A 26,425-nucleotide genomic window follows, 5' to 3' on the forward strand; every position below is an offset into this window, starting at 1 on the left:
AGTTGCAGTGTCCCATACATTAAATGTCCAAATCAACTTAAAGTATATACAAAATGAGTTTTGAAGCGACACAATTCTAAAGGAAGGCTACAGCTACACTCTTTCCTTTTACTGTTTGTGATTCATACATTATTATTGTGATGTACATGATTCGATTCACCGCGATTTAACCGAACACCAACTACTACAATAGCAAAGCACATCATTCAGTTCATTCAAAATAATAGTTTCATATGAATTAAATGAATCACTATTTATTTTTTTACTATTTTGAGAAATCTGAAGAGGGGCACCCATTATATAGTAAATACAATTTTTATGGCCTAAACAAGATCAATAGGGAGCTTTTACAGCTGCGTGTCTCATGTCTTGACTCTTTCATGCGCAATGACGCACCTAGCCTCTCCGCTGCCTATCAGCTATTCCTCTATGTTCTTGTGGAGTTCTAGAGAAACTTAATTTGAATTATTTAATGTGTGATATGATTGCTAGTTAACCTATTGCAGATATGGACAATTAATCCACCTACCACTATTGTCATTACGGATAGAGGGCAGGATAGAGTTGACTGTATCCCAAAACACCTTGATAGGGGAGGCGCATGCAAGAAGATGAGGAAATTTGGCTATATGGAAGAAATTATATTGTAAAACCTGCAAAATAGGGAATGTAAACCACTGAAAAAATGCACTACCCTCCCCTGTGACCAATAAAAAAAAAATCACACAACCCTCCCCAAAGCAAAAAAAAAAGATAGACAACCCTCCCCTCTTTTGGACCAGCCACCCCACCCCAGTAAATTTCAAACTGTCCCTAAAAGAGCTTTATAAACAAAAAGAAAGCAATGCATCGATCTATGAGACTTCAAAAAGGGCCAACATACTTTCTGATACAGAATGCAGTGATGTGGACTGAAGCTGTCGCCCGTAATAGTAGTGGTGCGCTGTGATAAATGTCACCGCTGATTATGTTAGAGGCATATGGACACAATGTGACCTTTCTGTGTCTTTATATACTCTGAGAGGCAGGGTCATGTGACACATGCACACGTATTACTACATTACTGTGTAGTGTGTATACACATTGCTGTGTGTTTGGTTTCAGGTAGGCTGTAATAAACAATAATATCCTCTTAGTGAACTGTGGAAAACCTAATAGCTTTACAAAGTCTAAGAGAGACATGCTTCAGGTCTCAACATTTCCTTACCCATTCGACTGTAACTTAAGAGTAATTGGCAGCACCCAAACTGAATCACTTATTTTGCTCGACACAAAATGTAACTATGAAAACACAGTAAACACAACAAACATATATCTTCTTTAGACATCTCCCTGTACAACCTGAATTTCAAGGAAGAGAGGGAAAAAGCAATCTAATAACAGTGCAGTACTTGAATATAATTTGTAAAGAGGTCCACAAGCAAGGAGGCAAAATTTGTTTATGTTAATGTTTCCTCTCCTCGAGCACAAGAAAGCCTCACCACCATGAATTCTTGACATCTCCATCCGTAAGGCTTCCCCAACTCCCTCGCTACTTTCAGGTTGATGTTTACTAGCTGAAAAGTCCAAATTGGCTATATCTAAGAAATTCATGAAAATATCTTCATTTAAGGCTAGGGTTAGTCATTAGGGTTTGCTGTGTGGTTAAGGTTAGGGTTAAAGCTGCAATATGTAACTTTTTGGGTGACCGATCTAAATCACATAGAAATATGAGTTATAGATCTGTCATGTTCATTGAAAGGAAGTCTAAGGAGCGGTGGATCTGTTCTATGTGCTATTTCTATGCTTCCTGTTTTTAAAGTTTTTTGTGTCTTCTACTTTCGGTTTTGCACACCAGCTTCAAACAGCTGAAAATACAATATTTTTGGTTATTGAAAATATATTTCACAGTGGTTTTGTTTATACATAAACTGAAATTAGGCAAACTATTATAATTTTAGCAACCAGGAAATGGTGGAGGGATTTATGCATATTGTGCCTTTAAGGGTTTGGTTTAACATCAGATTTCATGACTTTGTGGCTGTGCCAGCTAGTGACCACTCTGCAGAGGTGCCTCCAGTACATGAGTCATCCCAATAAATGCCAGCCTGCTCCCTACTTCCTTATCTCTAAACTGACACATGTCACCGCTGAGGAAGTTTCTCACACAGATTTCTATAATTAATGTTTGATAGAAAAAAGCACAAATAAACTCCACTTAATTAACATTGGAAAGTGTTGCCGTTGTTTTTTACCACTAACTGGGGACTGACTAATACTAATACGTATTCATGAGATGAATGTAAGTTATGTAAATGCCACCAGGGGGTAGACCATAGGGACAGAGAGTATGCTAAGGAGCAGTGAATGTGGCTGTCAATCATCACAGCACTAGGCTGACCAGTAATCCCACACCACTGCAGGGGAGAGGGCTGGTAATATGAGACACATAAGTGACAGTTCGGAATTTGGTCATACTCTAGGTGTCATAAAAAATGCACCCCTCTCTTCAACATTTAACATTTTTCCACACGACCCTCCCCTTGCACTGTAAAATAAATTGCACAACCTCCCCCCTCAAACATAATGATTACCAACACAAATAACAATAACTGTAGTAAATTTTATGTTTATAAACAGGATACTGAGTATGCGCGCAGAAAAGTGTAGTGCATAAAGGAAGTACCAAAGCACCTTAATAGAGGAGGTGCATGCAAGCAGATTAGGATATTTGGCTATATGGGAGACATTATATAGTAAAACCTGTAAAATGGGGAAAAGCCATGTGCCCAATAGAAAAATCACACAACCCTCCCCAAAGCAAAACAAATTAGTTAGACAACCTTCCCCACTGTATAAATTGAAACGGAATCCAATGGGAGCCAAGTGCACTAAAGTTTAGCTCAGAAGTTCAGTTGCTCAGTAGTGAAATTGTTATTATTTATGAGTTGTCTCTTTGGGAGGGGGTTGTTCGGGGTTCTAACAACATTATTGTTATTCATGAACATCGTTGAACTGAGTCTGCTGAGTAAGCAGCACACCATGACAGTTGCTTTAACCCATAATACATCATTAGGCCCCATTTTCCCAGACCACATGGCCTGACCAGGAAAACTCCTGGCCCTACCCATAATCCATCAAATCTGCTATTACAGTATCTTGAATCGTAATCAACAAGAACCAGGTGCCACTGACCTCTGACCGAAGGTGTTCTCCTTGCGGTGACAGTGAAGGGTGATGACCCTGTGTCCCTCGCTCCTCACGTCCTGACTCACTGTCCACAGGACTGGGTTACTGGCCCTCGCCCCCAGGAATGCCACGCCATCCTTCGACTTTACTCTGGAGGAGAGAGAGGGAAGATGTCAGACAGCAACATTAAATGGGACTGATTACTATGTCTGCATCCTAAATGGTCCTGGTCAAAAGTAGTTCACTATATAGGAAAAAGGGTGCCATGGCTTTAATGTGATGTCACTGGTCTAGTGACCAATAGATCTAGTGACAGTAGATTGATTCAGGTCCATTCTGATCCAGATCCAGATTCCATACAATGTATATTGAACAGAAAGTTCGCAGTTCACCTTGGGAGAGTTGGCTCTAAAAAAAAAAAAACAAGCCTCACAGACTGCTGTTTTCTTGTCTAGGATGAAATTCATGTGATTTGCAGGCTACAAATTATGGCATAAAGACAACAGATGGCATGTTGGCTGTTTAAAACAATAAGGATGTTGGATTGACTTTGAATTAACCTTCGAAGAACACATTGTGGAACTATAATTAGAGGTTCACAACTAGCCAGGAACACTACTTACATCCAAGACAGGTTATAAAACCTACAACGGGAAGTTAATAGCCTGTGTCCATGCTGACTCACTCTACAGCTGGAAACAGGTGATGCAGTCTTCTATTTTATTTCATCCACACCTGTGGTTTAAAAGAGTATTCAGACAAGAGCTGTACACTCTCATTTGATCTATGCCATTACCCATGGTTACAGCTAGCTGGAGAGAAGCCAGTCAGTAACCTGCTCCTGTTCTCCATTCTAACACATGCTAAACTCCATTCTCTGCCTTGTCATAGGATATTGCACGGATGTGCCTAAGTGGCTGTCCCTACCTTTTTCCATCATGAAAAATTGCACTGCTTCAAGACTGTGACACTAAAGAATCAGTCTTTAAAGAAAACATTTAAAAATAGGAAGGATAGATACAATAGGGAGAAAGTCAGGCAACAAAAAAAAGACAGTGAAAAATCACTGGATTAAGTGGATTTAAGTGGATTACGGATTAAGTGATATGACATGCTATTAAATAAAATCCTTTCTCTGTAATTAATATTACCTGATTGAGCTAATCATGTAAATGTAATTAACTAGAAAGTCGGGGCATCACGAAATAATATTTATAAATATTTAATATTATAAATATTATAAATATTATAAATATTTAAATATTTAATATTTATTTCCTGGAGCTGTTATCTTCCGAATAAACTCTTAAAGTATGTAATATTTTACATCAATAGCAGTCAATATTAATCGTCACCTCATTTCAGTCTCATCTGAAAGTTGTAAATTCTTGGTTATCTTCACGAACCCTGGCTAACAAGTTGAATCAGCAATACAAAATTGGGTTTAATTATTTATTTACTAAATACTTAATTAATCACACAGAATTACATATACACAGAATGAATCATACATTGACCTCAAATTATGTCATAAAGGAAAACGTCCCTAGCGGACGGAACAGATATGACAGCTGGTTACACAAAGAAAAGGGGGGTTGGGTTTGAGTGAAAGAGCGGGAAGACTGAAGAACAAAGGGAGAAGCGATGTCTCTATCGTAAATACAGGATCTTATGCATTCTAAATTACCGGCCATTTGGAAAAGGAAAATGCAATGAATATTTACTCTGAGCTGCGCTTCAATAGGTTGGTGGTAGATGGAAGGCCGAGTTGCCCAAGAGTTCTTCCATCCTTTGAAGAGCGTCTCTGGTGGTAAACTGTACCCGTTTTAGTTACGTTGTTGTGTGGTAGACGGTATACTCTGTCTGTCCTTTCCCAGTCCACGCTTGGCGGCTGGAGTGAATCAGAGTTCAAAGTTCATACCCCGTTGCCATGCTTATATGCTCATGCTATATTCTAGCTGGTATTGTCGAAATTCATCATATTCGACGTGTCGATCGTCCTCTTCACGTGGGAATTCAATGCTAATTTCGTTAGGTAGCTGAGATTGGCTTTCCTCTGTAGGTGTCACCTGTCCTTCTAACGTCAAGGCCGTTGCCTTAATGTCCCCGGAACAGGAAGTTATATTGTTATCAAGGCTTTATATAGGAAGGGAGAGGAGGGAGTGTTTCCTAGTTTATAACCAATGTCTCTTCATGTGGGCAGGCCACTGAGTCGGGCCTAATTCTCACATTTTAGAAGCTAAAATCACATTTCATCCCCTCACAAATAATTTCATATTCAAATATTTAAATTGCACAACAATTCCATGTGAATCTGATAACTATAATGTGTAGACTTTCCACTGTACCATTTATGTCATCCTATCATTGATGAGAATGTCTCAGATGACAACCGAACTGACATCATATTCATTATGTACCAACGCATATGTTCAACTGGTTGGATTACCAAAATATGGTTCATTTCCCCCCACCTTCTGATGTTCCCAGAATCTCTATCTTAACCAAGGGATTTTCAATAGTCACATCAGTAGGGTAGAGCGAGGGGAAAAGGGGGGGAGAGGTGATTATGACTGTCATAAACCTACCCCCAGGCCAGCGTCATGACACTGGGAAGAAACATGGTAGATGGGAGAATTTTCCCCAAAAAAAATTTACAAAAATTGAAGAATGTCCTCGATGCACTACTGAAAATGGACTTCTAACGCGCTGAGAAAGTTGTGACATTACGGCAGATGACGACGTGAAAAACTGTGCTCGGACCAAAGGGAGAGCGGCGGCACACATCTCCCAACTCAGCCCGGCTTCTCCTTTGATCTTATCAGGGAGCTGCAGCTAGCAGTAATAACTGGCCTGTGTTCAGCGTGGAGCTCCTGACGAGCCCAGATAAAGGCCAGCTAGAGCCAACACTGCTGCCTATGTGGCTGAGGAGGTGACTGATGGCTCCCAGCTCTCTGCATCCCAAATGGCACCCTATTACATACATCCCTAAAACTCAACTCTGGACCTCGGAGCTAGTTCCACTGCGCTTTTTCATTGTTTCGCTCTAGTCAGGAACTGATTTAGACCTGGGTGGGTGCAATTCATTATCAGGTAGAACTGAAAACCAGCAGACTCCGGACCTCGTATTGTAAGAGTTGAATACTCCCTGCCCTACAGAGTGCACTACTTTTGGTCAAAAGTAGTGCACTAAATATGGAATAGGGTGCCATTTAAGAAGCATCCTGTGTAGAGATTCATACTGTAATGACTCCATGCTGAATACAGGTGGTAACAATAAATAGTTTACATACAAATCTACAGCCCACATCTACAGTAGTATACACCTCCATAGTGTTCAGAGATTGAACATCAAACGTAAGATCTCTCTCTCTCTCTCTCTCTCTCTCTCTCTCTCTCTCTGATACAGTAAGTCAGACCTCCAGAGCAGTTCATGCTCAGTAACATATGCTGTCCATGTCTTGAAAAGGACAAGCATTGCACTTCTACTGCTGTTTTTCTTTTTTCTCCTCTGTCCCTTTCTCTCCCGCTTTATCTCTCTCTCTTTTCCTTCCTCTGCCCCCACTGCTTTATCTGTCTCTCTCACCAGCTCTCCTTTTCCTTCCTCTGCACCCCCCCCCATCCACCTCCTCTCTCTCTCATCCATCCATTCGACATGCAAACTCCAGAAAACAAGTATCAGGGGTAAATTAAGAAATGTCATGTTTCAAATGAGATTGGTTTGGCTAATATGATTTCTGGGGAGTGGGTGAGAGGAGACACAATAAAGAGTAGGCCCACTTTCTCATGCATCAGCACATGAAGCAGACTTCCACAGAAACCTGTGCATTAGTTAGATGAGTATTTACAGATGTGATGAGGGTGTCAGCAGAGACTGGGAGAGAGGCTGATCTCTCTCTCTGATGGTTGTTCACAAAAGACACACCAGGGCTGTCAGTGGCCAAACAGCACGTCAACGCGGCCGCTCTAAGCCTAATGAAATTCCACCACTTTTCAACCTCATTATCTCCAGCACAATACCAGTGTCTACATATGTGAAAACGGCGCATTTAAAAAAAATATTAAGTGAAAAATGTATACCGGATGACATCATCAAACTTTACAACATTTTAAAAACAGTGCTTTTCAAACATTATGAGATTCATGCTGATGTGGGAAGCAAGAAAATACCCTCCCACTGGTTAGAAACTCATAGATATTACAAGATATTACAGAGAAGCCTTTTTATAGGACCTTTCTTTTTATCTTTTTAACCACAGATCATAGAAACGTGCTGTTTTCACATATGTAGACACTGGTTTGGTGCTGGAGATAAAGAATATCAAGTTGAAAAATGGCAGTATTATCCTTTAAACATGAGCACTATGAAAGGGGCAGGGTTAGGACTGGTGAGAGTGATGCACTGCTGTGTAAATCATTTGGGAAAGCTATGTATATCTTCTACATACATGGATATAGCCTACACTACAAATTCAATACACACACATACACACAGCACACGCATACACACACATGCACAACTGATGCACAAACATACAGCTGCATTAACCAATACCAGCCCCGGGGTCAGATTACCCCAGCTCTCACATAATGGCTTTTAATTGGTGGAAAATACTGAGCTGGGGTATATAGAGTATGAGTTCACAATAATCAATAAAAAAGGGACAATATGAATGGGAGAAAAGAGGGTTAAAATATCCCTTAAATCTGTCAGACCAGTCTTTTCAGATGACAATTACAACATGTTTCATTATACTGAAACATTATATTACCATCATAACATGTATACAAGGTCTGGCTTCAAATAATACAGTTCTACCAAATGAATAGACACTGACACATAAAAATACATATTTATGCCAGATTTCCAAAAGTACACTTTTGGTTCCCATGGTAATGAGTGGAGAGGAGAGCTGGCTGAGACAAAGACTTGGCAGTTGAGAGGTAAGATGGCCAGAGAGCACGGTGCAGGTGGTGATTGGCCTAGCTGGGAGTTCAATGAGCTGTATAGGGCCATAAGCAAACAAGAAAATGCTCATCCAGAGGCGGCGCTCCTAGTGGCCGGTGATTTTAATGCAGGAAAACTGAAATCCGTTTTACCTCATTTCTATTCGGCAAGTCACCTGTGCAACTAGAGGGATAAAAACTCTAGATTACATTTACTCCATACACAGAGACACATACAAAGCTCTCCCCCGCTCTCCATTTGGCAAATCGGACCATAACTTTATCCTCCTGATTCCTGCTTACAAGCAAAAACTCAAACAGGAAGTACCAGTGACACGCTCAAGATGGAAGTGGTCCGATGAAGCAGGACTGTTTGCCTAGCACAGACTGGAATATGTTCTGGGATTCATCTGATGACATTGAGGAGTTTACCACATCAGTCACCTGTTTCATTAATAAGATCATACGTACATATCCCAACCAGAACCCATGGATTACAGGCAACATCCGCACAGAGCTAAAGGCGGACACTAATCTGGACATAATAAATCCCGCTACGCCCTCCGACAAACCATCAAACAGGCAAAGCGGCAAAAAAGGACTAAGATCAAATCCTACTACACTGGCTCTGACTCTCGTCGGATGTGGCAGGGCTTGCAAACTATCACGGATTACAAAGGGAAGCCCAGCTGAGAGCTGCCCATTGATGCGACCCTACCAGACAAGCTAAATGCCTTCTATGCTCAACTTGAGGCAAGCAACACTGAACCATGTGTGAGAGCACCAGCTTTTCCGGACGACTGTATGATCATGCTCTCCTTAGCCGATGTGAGTAAGACTTTTAAACAGGTTAACATTAAAAAGTCCACAGGACCAGACGGATTGTGCTAACAAGTGTCTTCACTGACATGTTCAACCTTTCTCTGACCCAGTCTGTAATACCTACATATTTCAAGCATACCACCATACTTCGTGTGCCTAAGAACGCCAAGGTAAACTTGACTAAATGACTACCGGTCACTACTGGTCATGTCTTACATCAACACCATCATCCCAGAAACCCTGGACCCAATTCATATACCACCCCAACAGATCCACAGATGACGCAATCTCTATTGCACTCCACACTTCCCTTCCCCACCTGGACAAAAGGACCACCGACATGAGAATGCTGTTCATTGACTACAGCTCAGTGTTCAACACTAAAATGCTCTACAAGCTCATCACTAAGCTAAGGACCCTGGGACTGAACACCTCCCTCTGCAACTGGATCCTGGACTTCCTGATGGGCCACCCTCAGGTGGTGAGGGTAGGCAACAACACATCTGCCACATTGACCCTCAACACAGGGGGCCCCTCAGGGGTGCGTGCTCAGTCCCCTCCTGTACTGCCTATTCACCCACGACCACGTGGCCACACACCACTCCAACATCATCATTACGTTTGCCGATGACACAACAGTGGTAGGCCTGATCACTGACGACGGTTGATGCAGCATATAGGGAGGAAGTCAGAGACCTGGCAGTGTGGTACCAGGACGACAAAATGTCCCTCAACGTGGGCACGACAAAGGAGGGAAACGGAGTGCCGAACACGCCCCCATTCACATCGGTGGGGCTGCAGTAGAGTTGCTCAAGAGCTTCAAGTTTCCTCGTTGGCCACATCACTAAGGACCTACCATGGTCCAAAGACACCAACACAGTCATGAAGAGGACACGATAACGCCTCTTCCCCCTCAGTAGGCTGAAAAGATTTGGCATGTGCCCAGATCCTCAAAAAGTTCTACAGCTGCACCATTGAGAGCATCTTGATTGGCTACATCACCACTTGGTATGGCAACTGACCGCAAGGTGCTACAGAAGGTAATGCGTACAGCCCAGTACATCACTGGGACCGAACTCCCTGCCATCCAAGACCTCTATACCAGGCTGTGTCAGAGGAAGGCCATAAAAAGACTCCAACCACCCAAGACCATAGACTGTTCTCTCTGCTACCACACAGTAATCGGTACCTGAGCGCCAAGTCTTTGACCAAAAGGCACCTGAACAGCTTCTATCCCCAAGCCATAAGATTACTGAACAGTTTATCAAATGGCTACCCAGACAATTTACATAATTTCTTTATCTTAATTGTTTTGAACTGACTCCCTTGCACTGACTCTATGCACACTCACTAGACTCTACCCACACACTCACACATACTACACTGATACTCCAACATACACACACACACACACTACATATGCTCACACACACACAGACACACTTTCACATTTCACATATGCTGCTGCTACTCTGTTAATTATACACTGCTCAAAAAAATAAAGGGAACACTTAAACAACACAACGTAACTCCAAGTCAATCACACTTCTGTGAAATCAAACTGTCCACTTAGGAAGCAACACTGATTGACAATAAATTTCACATGCTGTTGTGCAAATGGAATAGACAACAGGTGGAAATTATAGGCAATTAGCAAGACACCCCCAATAAAGGAGTGGTTCTGCAGGTGGTGACCACAGACCACTTCTCAGTTCCTATGCTTCCTGGCTGATGTTTTGGTCACTTTTGATTGCTGGCGGTGCTTTCACTCTAGTGGTAGCATGAGACGGAGTCTACAACCCACACAAGTGGCTCAGGTAGTGCAGCTCATCCAGGATGCCACATCAATGCGAGCTGTGGCAAGAAGGTTTGCTGTGTCTGTCAACGTAGTGTCCAGAGCATGGAGGCGCTACCAGGAGACAGGCCAGTACATCAGGAGACGTGGAGGAGGCCGTAGGAGGGCAACAACCCAGCAGCAGGACCGCTACCTCCGCCTTTGTGCAAGGAGGAGCACTGCCAGAGCCCTGCAAAATGACCTCCAGCAGGCCACAAATGTGCATGTGTCTGCTCAAACGGTCAGAAACCGACTCCATGAGGGTGGTATGAGGGCCCGACGTCCACAGGTGGGGGTTGTGCTTACAGCCCAACACTGTGCAGGACGTTTGGCATTTGCCAGAGAACACCGAGATTGGCAAATTCGCCACTGGCGCCCTGTGCTCTTCACAGATGAAAGCAGGTTCACACTGAGCACATGAGCACATGTGACAGACGTGACAGAGTCTGGAGATGCCGTGGAGAACGTTCTGCAGCCTGCAACATCCTCCAGCATGACCGGTTTGGCGGTGGGTCAGTCATGGTGTGGGGTGGCATTTCTTTGGGGGGCCGCACAGCCCTCCATGTGCTCGCCAGAGGTAGCCTGACTGCCATTAGGTACCGAGATGAGATCCTCAGACCCCTTGTGAGACCATATGTTGGTGCGGTTGGCCCTGGGTTCCTCCTAATGCAAGACAATGCTAGACCTCATGTGGCTGGAGTGTGTCAGCAGTTCCTGCAAGAGGAAGGCATTGATGCTATGGACGGCCCGTTCCCCAGACCTGAATACAATTGAGCACATCTGGGACATCATGTCTCGCTCCATCCACCAAAGCCACGTTGCACCACAGACTGTCCAGGAGTTGGCGGATGCTTTAGTCAAGGTCTGGGAGGAGATCCCTCAGGAGACCATCCGCCACCTCATCAGGAGCATGCCCAGGCGTTGTAGGGAGGTCATACAGGCACGTGGAGGCCACACACACTACTGAGCCTCATTTTGACTTGTTTTAAGGACATTACATCAAAGTTGGATCAGCCTGTAGTGTGGTTTTCCACTTTAATTTTGAGTGTGACTCCAAATCCAGACCTCCATGGGTTGATAAATTTGATTTCCATTGATCATTTTTGTGTGATTTTGTTGTCAGCACATTCAACTATGTAAAGAAAAAAGTATTTAATAAGAATATTTCATTCATTCAGATCTAGGATGTGTTATTTTAGTGGTCCCTTTATTTTTTTGAGCAGTGTATATCCTGATTGCCTAGTCACTTTTACCCCTCGCTACATGTGCATACTGTATTACCTCAATTACCTCAATTACCTCGTACCCCTGCACATTGACTCGGTACCGGTACTCCTTGTATATCGCCTCGTTATTGTTTTTATTGTGTTACTATTTCCTTTTTTATTTAGCAAATATTTGTCTTACTTTTTAACTCTGCACTGTTGGGAGTGGGCTCGTAAGTAAGCATTTCACTGTTACGTCTACATCTGTTGTATTCGGCGCATGTACACAATAACATTTGATTTGATTTGAAGCTTGTATAAAGATCTTGGTGGTGAGGGCTGGGCAGGGACGACGGCTTGATATAAAGGCAGTGTTAGTGGAAGAGAAGGCACGGCGGCTGTCTGCACCAGGCCAGTTTGATTGGTGAAGACTGGACCTATCTGTGGTTAGAGTGTTAGTGACTGTGAGGGCCTGGGAGGTCAGAGACAGTTGGCTGTATTTACTGGAGGGCCCCTCTATCCGTACTCCATCACACATAACAACATATAAATTACATGTGTCATCTGGAATATAGAGTTGAAGTCTGAAGTTTACATACACCTTAGCCAAATACATTTAAACTTAGTTTTTCACAATTCCTGACATTTAATCCAAGTAAAAATTCCCTGTCTTAGGTCAGTTAGGATCACCACTTTATTTTAAGAATGTGAAATGTCAGAATAATAGTAGAGAGAATGATTTATTTCAGCTTTTATTTCTTTCATCACATTCCCAGAGGGTCAGAAGTTTACATGCACTCAATTAGTATTTGGTAGCATTGCCTTTAAATTGTTTAACTTGGGTCAAACGTTTCGGGTAGCCTTCTACAAGCTTCCCACAATAAGTTGGGTGAATTTTGGGCCATTCCTCCTGACAGAGCTGGTGTAACTGAGTCAGTTTTCTAGGCCTCCTTGCTCGCACACGCTTTTTCAGTTCTGCCCACACATTTTCTATAAGATTGAGGTCAGCGCTTTGTGATGGCCACTCCGATACCTTGACTCTGTTGTCCTTAAGCCATTTTGCCACAACTTTGATATGCTTGGGGTCATTGTCCATTTGGAAGACCCATTTGTGACCAAGTTTTAACTTCCAGACTGATGTCTTGAGATGTTGCTGTGTAAGTGTATGTAAACTTCTGACTTCAACTATATATATAGCTATATGCCATCTATGGAGTTTACTGTATCAAACCATCATCCATCCCTAAGTGTCTGTGTAACTGAACGACATGGATTCACAGGCACTGAGGGACTAGCCAGTAGACCACTCATACAACCACAGCTAATCCCTCTTGGCCACAGTGGAGTGGATGAAGTATTGTGGAGATGCAGTGAAACGAAAAAAGAAAGAAGAGAAAACTGACCTTTATAGGACTATAAACTGATCATTGCTCTGGAGAGAAGAAGGGTGGCTTTGGGATTGCGGGGGCACCATACACACACACACGCACGTGCGCGGGTGCACACAGAGACACACACAGCCACACACTCACACACCCTTGCCTATCTGATAGGGCTAGCATACTGGGGGAATGAGCCCTGGGACACGGCTGACCTTTAGGGAAGATCAAAGTGAGAACCCTAGCTCCTACTGATATCAGCCAGTACAAGGACGCCACGCTTCTTACGTCACACACTAGAGAAAAAAAAGCAAAAGGACTGTCCGAAAGATACATATGGAACACGGATGTACCCCTGCCTCCAGAGATTCCCTTCTGTGGAATTACCGCAATGATCAACCCCTGAGATCTTAGCAATGGGGATTCTTCAGCCTAATTTGAACTACAACAGATACTCCCTCAAAGGATTCACTCAACTTACTCCATAGAAGCGTATGATAAATTGATTCAATATTGGATACATGAAATACCTAAACCAACAAGCCTCCAGGAGCAACATATTCTCTTAATTTATTCAAAAAAGCTAGATACACCTTATTAAATTTACGCAAGGCCCGAAAATTTGGAAATTGCATTACACCGGTTAACTTGGGCACACAGGTAATTTCCCAGCACCAAGCAGCTGAAACCCATTACCGGCTAAACATTGTCACCGATTCTCCTCTCCTTCTCCCATTTGTAGCTGGAGGAAATTCCCTCCCCTCCTTACCTACTCCACACCCCTCTGTTCTGCAGCTCTCCACCGCACTGAATAACCTCCATTACCCGTGGGCAGAACTGAATTAGACAATAACCAACGACAGCCGAGCGCAGCCGCCTCTGTACAGATAAATAAGTAAGGTGAAACAGTGTGTGTGCTGACTTGTCCAGAGTCAATGAAATCCTCAGAGCCGTAGGCTAGTCGCCTACCTAGTAGAGGGAGTGTGGCAGAGTAGACACGGTCAGATGTTAGATTAAGGGGAACTACTTTAATTAATGAGTTGGATGCTGTTCTTTTCATTATCAAGCCTAGTTAAACGTACTGGGGCATGACAACACGACAACTGGGAAAGGAGATTAACACAGATTCACAGTCTTCACCAGACTAAAATAATCTCCAGCTAAGCGTAATGCGTACGACTGCTTCTCTCGTCCTCCTCTCTTTCATTCTAGCTGTCTCTGTTCTTTCTCTCGCTCTCTCCCACTGCCAGGCTTCCTTCATTCCAATCTATTTCTATTTTGTCTCTCTCGTCTATGCCTCTTACTCTACCTCTTTCCTTCCTAATGTATTTCTCTTTTTATCTTCCCTCTCACCCTCAACCACTCTCCCTCTCCTCCCTCTTTCTTTCCCCTTTAACTTTTTTCTCTGCTAAAACATAGAGCAGTAAGCAGTGCTGATCTGAGAGAGAAAGTGATATCAGATTGCTTTCAATCCAAACCAACTAGGCCATCCCAGGCCATAGCTGGGCCAATCAAGCTATACTAAGAGATTTTACAGACCAGGCGTAGCTGGGTATATATTAATGTGTAGTGTCATGCTGCATGAATATGACATCTCCTCATTCCACTGATCACCTAACCTACTGCACTAAATATGGTTAGAACTGTATATCTAGGAGATGGGGGGTTGTGAGGGTTAAAAAAACATTTCACTACTGCTGAGGGGAGGAGGATCAAGTTGAGTATTACTTAGTATTTTAACTTCGAGTGGATGGTATTGAGTGGTCCTTATTGGAGGTGATGCTGAGTGTCACCAATTCCCCCCAATCCCCCTACAATCAGTTTGACTTACCCAAGGGACTGCATCGTATTACTGCACAGTACTTTACTGTAAGCCTATGACAAACATAGGCTACCTATCCCTATGCTGGTTATAGATGGCAACATCTTCAAGAGACTTTGGGTAATTGAAAATTGCTACATAAGTCCTGCGTATTATTATTGTTATTGTTAATATCAACATATCCTGATCTCTTTTTCAAGCAGGTTTGATTGAAAGTATTGCACTAAAAGCAGTGGAAACATGTCGATGGCTATACTGATTACATGGGGGTGTAAAAGGTGGGGGGGCAAAAGTGAAGAAGGAGAGAGGAGAGGGAAGAAGTGAGATGAGAGGGGTTTCTGTGATTGCCTGAAGCCCATCTCGCCCTCCATCCAGCCAGAGAAGACAGAGACAGGAGAGATAGCTGCCTCATCTCAATGTTCTCTTATCCAGCCCTCTCTCTCCACTTCTTTCTTTTCATTTCTTCTTTCACCCCTGCCTTTATTAAATTCCAAAGCAGGCTGAAGACTGACAGAGATTGGCAGCAGCACCATAGATGAACACCAGCATAAAAAAACTCAGAAGAGCGCGGGGGGGCTTCAAATGAGAGGAGGCTCAAACTGGGAACAGTCCATGGCCTCACAACCTTACTGCAGATCAAGAGTAGTCGTACAAGCTGGAGCTCAGAGCTTGAAGGCCAATGCAGGAGACAACTGTCTGGACAGTCAATGAAAGACAGACAGGATGGACTGACAAGCTTCACTGAGCTCTGCGGTCTGTTATTGGGAAGCCTGAACTTTCACCTTGTATGGAGTCTAAGAAATTAACTGTGACTTCGGAGTGGCACTTACTGTAGATTAGCCATGTGACTCACTAGCGCCTGCGGAAGCCTTATGAAAGTACAATCACTGACATGTGGAAAAATACTGCACATGTTGGTGGAGAAAGCAATGTGTTTTTAGTTGGTCTAAAAAGAAAAGGTAAAAGAAAGCAAATTATAGTAGCTCAATAAGATGAATCACAGGGATAGAATAGCATCATGGCATTTCAGAGTAGGATATCAAATGCCACGGTGTCATAAGTGGTGGCAGGTTTAAAAAGCTCAGCGGGGTGGATGAACCAAGATTAGAGCTCAGTGGAGCAAAACATGTGAACAAACCAAGACATTTTGCCTGCTTCAAGGGGAGCTGACAACAATGAAAAGTATATGTCAGCTATTCAATCAAATGTAGTTTTTAAATGTATCACCCGTGTGAGATTCTCAAAGTCAAGTGCAGGTGTCACGACTTCCGCCGAAGTTGTTCCCTCTCCTTGTTCGGGCGGCGTTCGGCGGTCGACGTCACCGACCTTCTAGCCATCGCTGATCCATTTTTCATTTTCAATTGGTTTTGTCTTGTCTTCCATCACACCTGGTTCCAATCCCATCAATTACATGTTGTGTATTTAACCCTCTGTTCCCCCTCATGTCCTTGTCGATGATTGTTTATTGTAAGTGCTTGTGCACGACTGTCCTGGTGTGCGTCAGGTTATGTACCCATTATTTGATTGTTCTGTTTTCCGGTGGGGTTTTTTGTTATTAAACTGTGCCGTTTGGAAACACAGTTTTTGCTCTCCTGCGTCTGACTTCTCTGCTGCCAGTACGCACCCCTTACAGCAGGGCTCTTGCTGCATCCAACTTCAGTGTTGCATCTCACATGACTACACATGTTGCCGGGTTTGGATGGGCTCTTCAAATTACATGAAACTACACTTGTGAAAGTACAATAAACACTGACAAAAATGGAAACTGGCAAGTGATTGGCTATGAAAAAATTGTCTCCATAGAAATGGAGTAAGTAATTAAATGAAGGACAGGGGAGCGAGCATCTGCTCTTGTAAACATGAAAACACGTGGCTAACCTCTATGCTCTACATTGCAAGCTTATAAAATGCCATTGTAAAAAAGAAAAAAGAACTATTTGTGCTGTTTTAACAATTGATTTTCCCATCAAGTGTAATGAATCATGTCCTTTTTGTTAGAGCCAACCCAATAGTGCACAACTGTTGCAGAGGACAAAATGTTCTTGAAAACTTTCAGAGAAACTATTTTATCCAAATATGCTAAGTCTCTCAGCCAATTGAACACAAAACATCATCCAAAGACTAAATCAAAAGTATCTTTCTGTCAGCAGTAATCATTGAGCTACGTATATATGAACTGGAGACCCATTCTAGGGAGAGAGTTTTTTTTAATGTTACCCGCAATGTTACCCTAATGTTTGACTGTCCAGTTCTCCTTTAGGGGAACATTCTATCTATGTTAGCAAAAACATTCGGATGACTTTTTTTGCATGTTTTGCTGTTAAAGTTACGAGAACATTCCGTTAATGTCTAGCAAAACTTATATAGAACGTGGTTAGTGCTTTCACAGTGCTTTCAAACACATTGCTAAGAATGTGAGAGTAGGGTGACTCCCCTAGCAGGGAACCTAGGCCATCTGCACCAATGACAAGAACCCTAACCACTGTCCCAATAAGGGATATCTCTAGGACATGTGCTTATTGGGTCAATATAGTTAGATTAAAACACACTGTTTTGCAATGAAGGTCTACAGTACCCTCAACAGCACTCTGTAGGGTAGCACCATGGTGTAGGCAGAGGACAGCTAGCTTCTGTCATCCTATGGGTACATTGACTTCAATACAAAACCTAGAAGGCTCATGGTTCTCACCCCCTTCCATAGACTTACACAGTAATTATGACTACTTCTGGAGGACGTCCTCCAACCTATCAGAGCTCTTGCAGCATGAACGGACATGTTGTCCACCCAATCAAAGGACCAGAGTATGAATCTAGTACTGAAAGCATAAACTACAGCTAGTTAGTACTGCAGTGCATACAATGTGGTGAGTAGTTGACTCAAAGAGAGAAAAAGACGATAGTTTTGAAAAAGCTGTACTGCATGATTGTAGCGGGTTTAGTAACGCGTTAATTCTATTAGCTATGCTGTGTGTAGCGATTATGATATGGTTTGGCTGAGAGTTTTTTTTCGCCTGGTCACATACATCTGATGTGTTGTGCATTGAAGTCCATAAACAAAGGGAAAAGGTGAGAGAAGGAGAGCACGTAGATGCGAGGAGGAATACAACGTGACTGCTATGAAAGTGAACTGTGTTTACATGTGATCAAGCAAATGGAACGAAACGGAGATAAATATACCTGAATTTGTCCAATAGAAACTCTCGTTTGCAACTGTTGGACTACTGATTGCACCCTAGATCAGCTAGATGCAGGCAAGAGTGTGCGATTAAGGTGGTGTTTAATGTGTCACTGTCTGTCACCTCAAATGTTTTTTATTTTTTATTTTGTAAACTATTTTGTAAACTTTCATTCATAGGCTAGGATGTAGCAACCTCATGATGGATAAAGACAAAATTTGAGTAGTATATTATCAAATTATCACGTCATCCAGTAACATGACATATATTGGATTAATATAAAATTGTAATATCTTCTGCTGTGTGATGAAAAAAAAATGTTGGCCTTGAAGAAAATTACTTGAATAATTCAATGGATATTTTTGGCACAAATGTGAAAACCAACGTGTCTTTTTAGGAATTTTCTAATTGGACTTCTCTATGGGGCTATCTATGGGAACTGTTTTTTTTGGCTCGGCTTCAGCTAAACTGCAATACCGAAAGTGTCCTCTGAGCACAGTGGAAAGTGTTCTTCTAAACCGGAACCCTGTGGTACTAATGGTTAACTTTGCATAATGTTCACGGAGAAGGAGAGATTAGAATAACTGGAAACGCTCAACAAAGACATGGGTGAGAAAATCAGACAGGGAGGTGACTGAAAGAATGTATAATTTTGGTAAAAAATAAATATAGTGTGTGGGAGAAAAAGAGGCTGCAAATATGAAAGAAAGTCAATAAGATGATGACACTAAGGGTTGGGCCAGTGCAACACAGCTCAGTGACTCTCCACTACAGTATAACCCAACAGGCCCCTTAGCCATGGGATGAGTGCTACTAGCTAAATCTGTATGTTAGAGGAAAAACAGTCTTGTAACATTCTGATCCCCGCTGGAGTTAGAGTTAGGATACATGTACATCAGTACAAAAACAACACTGATTTTAAAATGTGTGTCAATGTGGTATTTTTTCGCTTAGGATCACCAAACCATATTTGTGCAACTGTATGCCAATGGACTAAAAACTTCCCATGTTCATGCGCTTACAGGGTTTTAAAGACTATGGGCCAGCAAATCACCCAAATTAATGACGTCCTATCATATCCTGGCAGCCAGATGCAGGAGCCCTATGGTCGCTAGTTGCACAGTCCCTTCGTCTTTTAAACCAGAGGATGGGGAAAAACACACCATGCAGACGGCTCTGTTCCCATAAGTCCTCCCTGACCTGACGGTGGGTCCAGGGGGACCAGAATTAGTGATCATATGGAATCTGCTGGGCTAGGACGGATCATCCCAGAGTGATGCGATATTTGGACGGGAGCTGGAGGGGGACTAGTGGGATTATCACAAGATGTGCTCGGCCAGATTAGGGAGAGGACGTAAACCTGATGGAGAACGGGTTACAGATTAACACTGCTGGTCAGTCAGTCTAGACTCAACGCAACTCCAATAGGCTACAGATAATAATAACACCTCTACTGTATACAATAGATTAGATACATCATACATTCTCAGATTAGATCCTTCTAACTGTCCTAGTCTCAATAAATACTATAGATGAATAAATTCCACTAACATTAGGATGAGGTTGTATGTTTCTGCTAGAGCCACATAAAACAAAGAATAAATAAATATTTATTGCCACATACACTGGATAGGTGCAGTGAAATGGGTTGTTTTACAACAGTCACCATAATGTTAATGGATCACTTTGATCTGACTTTGAAAAAATTTATATTTGATTTAGACATAACGCTACTGTTGATAATGCTAGACATACAATACATGACACGTTCACACATATACACATGCATGCACTCAAGCACACACAGACACAAACATGCACATTCATTATTGAAACATACCGTATGACATAAACATCTATGTAGGAACATCAGTCATACACTGAATCTGAATGCACTGCTTTATCGATTCTTTAACAAAACATGTCAGATTTCTCTGCCAGAACTTTAATTGAAAACTTGTGTCAAATGGAAAATGTACAGCACTGTCAAAAGCTAAACGAACAGCACACATGTCAAAGAGGAAGAACAAAACAATCAGAATTACCATACATATGCAAATAAATAAAAAAATTAGGTCATTTTTGCAACAATTAATCTTTGGAAATCCGTGAATCATTTTAATCAGAATCGTTACAAATGGTTGATTATTCATTATGTCCTGTAATTAGATCATAAATGGTATGGATACACTAGGTGATGCTTTCGAAGGAGATCACATGCTGGGGACAAATAGAAAAGCCAGCTAAGGACGGATGACGACAAAATATGAGTATTTTTAATTGCAAACGGGGATATGTATTCCTCTGCCAGGTCTCTATAGAGAGAAATTCATCTGATTGATCCATTGTTGCATTTCACACATGTACAAGTGTGTATTAATACGGATATATGAATTGGAAATGTGTTTTTTGCACATTAGTTAAATGGTGTGTGACGCCGATGTCTTATGTGGGTGTGAGTGAGTGAGAGTTCCATGGGCATAACTCCTAATGCTGCTATGATCACAACTTTATCTTAGTTCGTTTTTTACCATTTCTGATAGGGCTGAAGATGAAAGTTTAGGAACAAGTAGATGGAGATAACAATGGCAGAACCAGGGAAGTACCGGCTCAACGCACTTCAAAGTTCTCCACTTCTGTCCATATCCACCCACCCCTACTCTTCTCTGTATGCCTTGGGGGACAGAGTAATGACCAAGCTGACTTGCTTGTCCCTGAGGCAGGCTGGTCATGCTGCATGTGTTCATCATTTCTGCTCTGCTCTCCTCTCCTCTGTTATTGGTTAATGCCTTAGTGGGACGTCAGGTAAATCAATTGGGGGCTGATCTTTAAAAGCTGACACGTAAGTGAGCACATTATCCCTATTTGCACTTCATTGCGTGCACCGCTGAGCAGTGCTGAACACTCACAATCAGCAGACAGCACAGGACAGGGTCCCAGTCATAACATACACAGGTTCAGATGTACTGTAGGACAGGGACAAGCGAAAGAGGAGAACGGGGAGAGTAGGCGGAGAGGGAAAGAGGGAGAGAGTGGAGAGTGGAAGAAGACGGAGGGATGATTCAGAGGTTGAATAATTTACTTTGACAAAGGCCCAAAGGAAACCTGCGGGTGAGCTCTGATGGGTAATCTGCTTGACTTTGGAAAAATAGAGACGAGCACAACAAAAAAATTGCCAAACACATCCTTTCTGTTTTTTTATCATTTCTTCCTACAAAATTGCTCATGGGATTTTGCACTCATGGCACTTATGTTTGTTCCTTAAATTGCTCTGATTAGTTTGTGAAGGGGACCTTTTATTAATAAAAAAATATGAAATCAGATTGCATTGTGGAGCATGCAATCTACAAAAAGCTACAGATGCTCCCTGCTTCCCTGCTGTATATCTCGTTCCTTCCATCTATCCCTCTGCTTGTGATTTTTACTCTCCCTCTCGCCACTCTCCCTCCCTCCATCTCTCTCTGGCTCTCTCTCGCCACTCTCCCTCCCTCCATCTCTCTTCCTCTGCTCTCCCTCCAGCTCTCCTCATCCGAGGCCCGATTCTACCAAGCAAAACCAAATTTAATGATAACATCCCTAACAGTGAATTAACTTCATTAATAAGCTTTTGATAAACCCAACACCTTTTACTGTCGGTTGAGTTAATAAACCACCATCTCTATTTGATACATAGCCTACTCTATCAAAAATGTGATGATGTTTAGGAGGTAAATCTGCTTAGAGCAATAAACATCAAATTTGACTTGAAGAGGTATGGGTGTGAGTTTGAGTTATTGCTGAAGGTACATTGACAAACACATGCTGCACATGCAAATTGCACACAAATACAAAGGTTAGTTGTGTCATTCCACCTATTGGGTACTTTTTGAGTAGTCCTACTTGGTAAAAGGGGAGGCAGGTAACCTAGCGGTTAAGAGTGTTGGGCCAGTAACTGAAAGGTTGCTGGTTCGAATCCCCGAGCTTACTAAGTGAAAAATAATTCAATGTCCGTTGAGCAAGGCACTTAACCCTAATTGTTCCAGTATGTCGCTCTAGACAAGAGCGTCTGACTAAAATGTTTTTTTTAAGTAGTTACACCTAATTTTAAGATTCTATCAAAATGAGCACATGTTCAACTTAATAAATAAAAAATATTTCCCATCTTAAAAAAAATACTACATTAAGTGCCAAACAAAGTAACACGGTTGACTGTAACAGGGTTGATGATTCATCTTAAATCAGCCATAGACCCCCTTGTGACGGGGGGAATGGAAGCTTGTTGTGTACAACAGGGAGGGGCAATTGAATGCAAGTCATTTAAAAAATATATGTTTTTAATTGTTAAACATTTCTGTCTATACATGGGAAACAGGGTTGACATGTTCTACTCGACCCACTCAGTCTTCTACCACAAAACACCAGAAAATTGCCAAAAAGATTAGAGATGGCTCAACAGCTTTTACACTAGTTTGACTATAAGATGTTTAATGTTTAATTTGAAAACACATATTTAAAATGGAAAAGTTTCAGCATAATATGTTATTATAGTAAAGCGAGAGCTCACGCAACAGGGTTGACATTAAAATTAGGGACAGAAATGAATCACTAATTACATTAAATAAATAATCATCTTCAGAAATGACTTTGTCAAAGCAACATAATAACTAGGGCTTTACAATGATGGTGAAAACCTGGAGAAATGTTGGGGTTAAGTGGGTTAACATTTTCCTAGAAGTCACAGAGGGTTCACAGAGGGACATGTCAAAATTAATTATGAACTTTATTAATATAAAAAATCAGATTTATTGAATTTTCCATGTAGTCTATATTAAAGAGCACTTCATTTAATATAATATACTTTTCAAATTCAATATTGGTGCCCAATTGTACTTAAAATATTATAGGGATGCAAAAGGCACTCATTTTGTGGATCGACCCAGTTCTGTTTACACACACACACACAGCTCAAGACCCCAGCTCACCCATCTCCATGCAGGTCCTTAACGCTCTACAGTGGATTAGATGGCAGAAATATGGCATCCTGGGGGCAAATGGGCTGAATGTTTTAACGAGGCTGCAGCCCACTTTATTCCCTCCCATGTAGCGGTTATCTATCAGCTACTATGGCCATGCGGCCCTGAGCACAGCTTACACTTCACAGGTTATCCACCTCTGCCACTGGATATTTACATTGATCCCTACTTTTACATTCCAGGTCCCCTAGAGCCATAATACAGGAGCACTGGGACAGGCCTTGCTATGTCTAATCCCCATGGTTCAGAATCAAACACTCTCCTCACAATGTTTGGACTGAGGGAGTTGAGAGTAAGATAAGTGAGAACGTACACACACACACACACACACACACACACACACACACACACACACACACACACACACACACACACACACGCACACAAACACCCACAGACAAGTCCACTATGAATACACACACACACACGCACACAAACACCCACAGACAAGTCCACTATGAATACACACACAGGTACCCTGCACGCGTGTGCGCGCGCACACACACACACACACACACACACAGACACACACACACACACTGTGTCATAAGCCCTGCTCAGTTTGAGAGGTGTGCTCACAGGAGGGCCTCACAATCACAGAGCTAGGTGTCTGAGTAGAACCCAGGGGAGACACTGTCAGAGAAACAGACAGTGTTCCGAGAGTTCCTAGACATGAGAACCACTACAAAGACTCCGTTTTGGCATTTCCCTGTAAAAAGCCCCATGAGCACTAACATGTGAAGTTCATAGGAGCACATCAAATTTGGTGTCAAATGAAAGTGTATATTTTTTTGAATTTAAGGCATTTATAAATGTTTCAACCATTTTCCACCCTAGAAAATGCAAAGGCAATGATTTCTGGTCAAACAGACATACAAGGGGTCTAAGAAAACATCCAGCATAGAACATCTATAACGGGAATTCATAGTAGTCACAAATCACAGTTGGTTCACATGCTACTGTTCTCCCTTCCACTGGCATGCTGTTATGTTCAGCTCAATGTTCTCTTTCTCTCACGTGGTAGTCAAAGCAAGAGTGTGAAAACACTCTGGACAAGCCCTCCCTCTCTCTCTCCCCATCTCTCATCTTACTCTTCAGTTAATGTCACATCTCCCAGCGATTACTGACATATACCCATGAGGCCCCTCTTTCCATTTCCAGTCCGCACCAACCAAATTTGGTCTTGTTTGGGGGCGGAGCTCATTAGAATAATAGCCAGTGTGCAGAATAATACCCAAACATGCAAAGGAGGATATCAAATGTTCTATCTTTGTGTGCCTATTCAGCATACATCACCATGAAGAGAATGACATTCATAATTATGCATTTCTCTATAGTACAGATCAGGGACCCATGATGTCATTCTGTTACCATCATTCTGTTACCGGGTGTAAATCCATTTACTGCAGTTCAATAACCAAAAGAGATTTTTTTCTAACTAAAGGTGTCATATCATAGCTGATAGCCCATGTTTTCTACAGACATCTTTGAATCTTAATTCATAGATATTTAACAAGATTTTTGAAAAACGTGGTCAGGGAGATTTTACCGACATTCTTTTACCAAACTTTACATCTGCACTGTTCATCGAGTAAATGTGTTTTTGTTAATGATTCTGTGGAAATTGTTCAAAGTAGTCCTTGTGCATAGAGTTGTATGGTTTGTTTAACTTTGCAATCAATGTATTTTATTTGGCAAAGTTTTAAAGTGAAAAATATGCATAATTCTGTTACCATGGAATTGCCCAATTATGAAACCTGCCTTCCAGTGTATCCACTCTAGAGAAACGCCTGGTTATACGCCTGAAAGGCCCAATATGGAGTTGGGTAGTGGGTAGATGGCTGGTGTGTGTTGGGTGTAGTTTGTAGTGTGTGTAGCTCTTATGTAGTAACTCAGTCCTGGGATGCTCTGTGTAGTTCTAAGCAGCTACTCCTGTGTTAGTTCTGTTTGATGATAAGGTTTAAGAAAGGGAATACTTGATTTTTCTCTCTCACGGGTACCCAACGGGTGACTGTGTGTGTGACCATGCCAAGTTCTTGGCATTATCCCTGGATTGGGGGGCTGGTGTGTGTGATAAAGGAGTTTGAAAGGGCTATATGAGGGCTGCTTTCTGGAGTTTCTGGTCGTGTGTGTGTGTTTGTGCGCAATGTGCACGTTTACAAAGGTTAGTTGTGTTTGTTCACGTGTGTCTTGTGTGTTATATGCATATGTGTGTGTTATATGCATATGTGTGTGTGTGTGTGTGTGTGTGTGTCTGTGTGTGTCTGTGTGTGTCTGTGTGTGTCTGTGTGTGTCTGTGTGTGTCTGTGTGTGTGTGTGTGTGTGTGTGTGTCTGTGTGTGTGTCTGTGTGTGTGTCTGTGTGTGTGTGTGTGTGTGTGTGTCTGTGTGTGTGTGTGTGTCTGTGTGTGTGTGTGTGTGTGTGTGTGTGTCTGTGTGTGTGTGTCTGTGTGTGTGTGTCTGTGTGTGTCTGTGTGTGTCTGTGTGTGTCTGTGTGTGTCTGTGTGTGTGTGTATGTGTGTGTGTGTCTGTGTGTGTCTGTGTGTGTGTGTGTGTGTGTCTGTGTGTGTCTGTGTGTGTCTGTGTGTGTCTGTGTGTGTCTGTGTGTGTCTGTGTGTGTGTGTGTGTGTGTGTCTGTGTGTGTGTGTGTGTGTGTGTGTGTCTGTGTGTGTGTGTGTCTGTGTGTGTGTGTGTGTGTGTGTCTGTGTGTGTGTGTGTGTGTGTGTCTGTGTGTGTGTGTGTCTGTGTGTGTGTGTGTCTGTGTGTGTCTGTGTGTGTGTGTGTCTGTGTGTGTGTCTGTGTGTGTGTGTGTCTGTGTGTGTGTCTGTGTGTCTGTGTGTCTGTGTGTGTGTGTGTCTGTGTGTGTGTGTGTGTGTGTGTGTGTGTGTGTGTGTGTGTGTGTGTGTGTGTGTGTGTGTGTGTGTGTGTGTGTGTGTCTGTGTGTCTGTGTGTCTGTGTGTCTGTGTGTCTGTGTGTGTGTGTATTTATGTATAGTGTTGTTGACAAACAGGATCTGTGTTAAGGGATCCTGTGTATAGCGGGTAACACTTCATCATCTATTC

Source organism: Salvelinus namaycush, chromosome 31 (genome assembly GCF_016432855.1).
Source record: "Salvelinus namaycush isolate Seneca chromosome 31, SaNama_1.0, whole genome shotgun sequence".
NCBI lineage: Eukaryota > Metazoa > Chordata > Actinopteri > Salmoniformes > Salmonidae > Salvelinus > Salvelinus namaycush.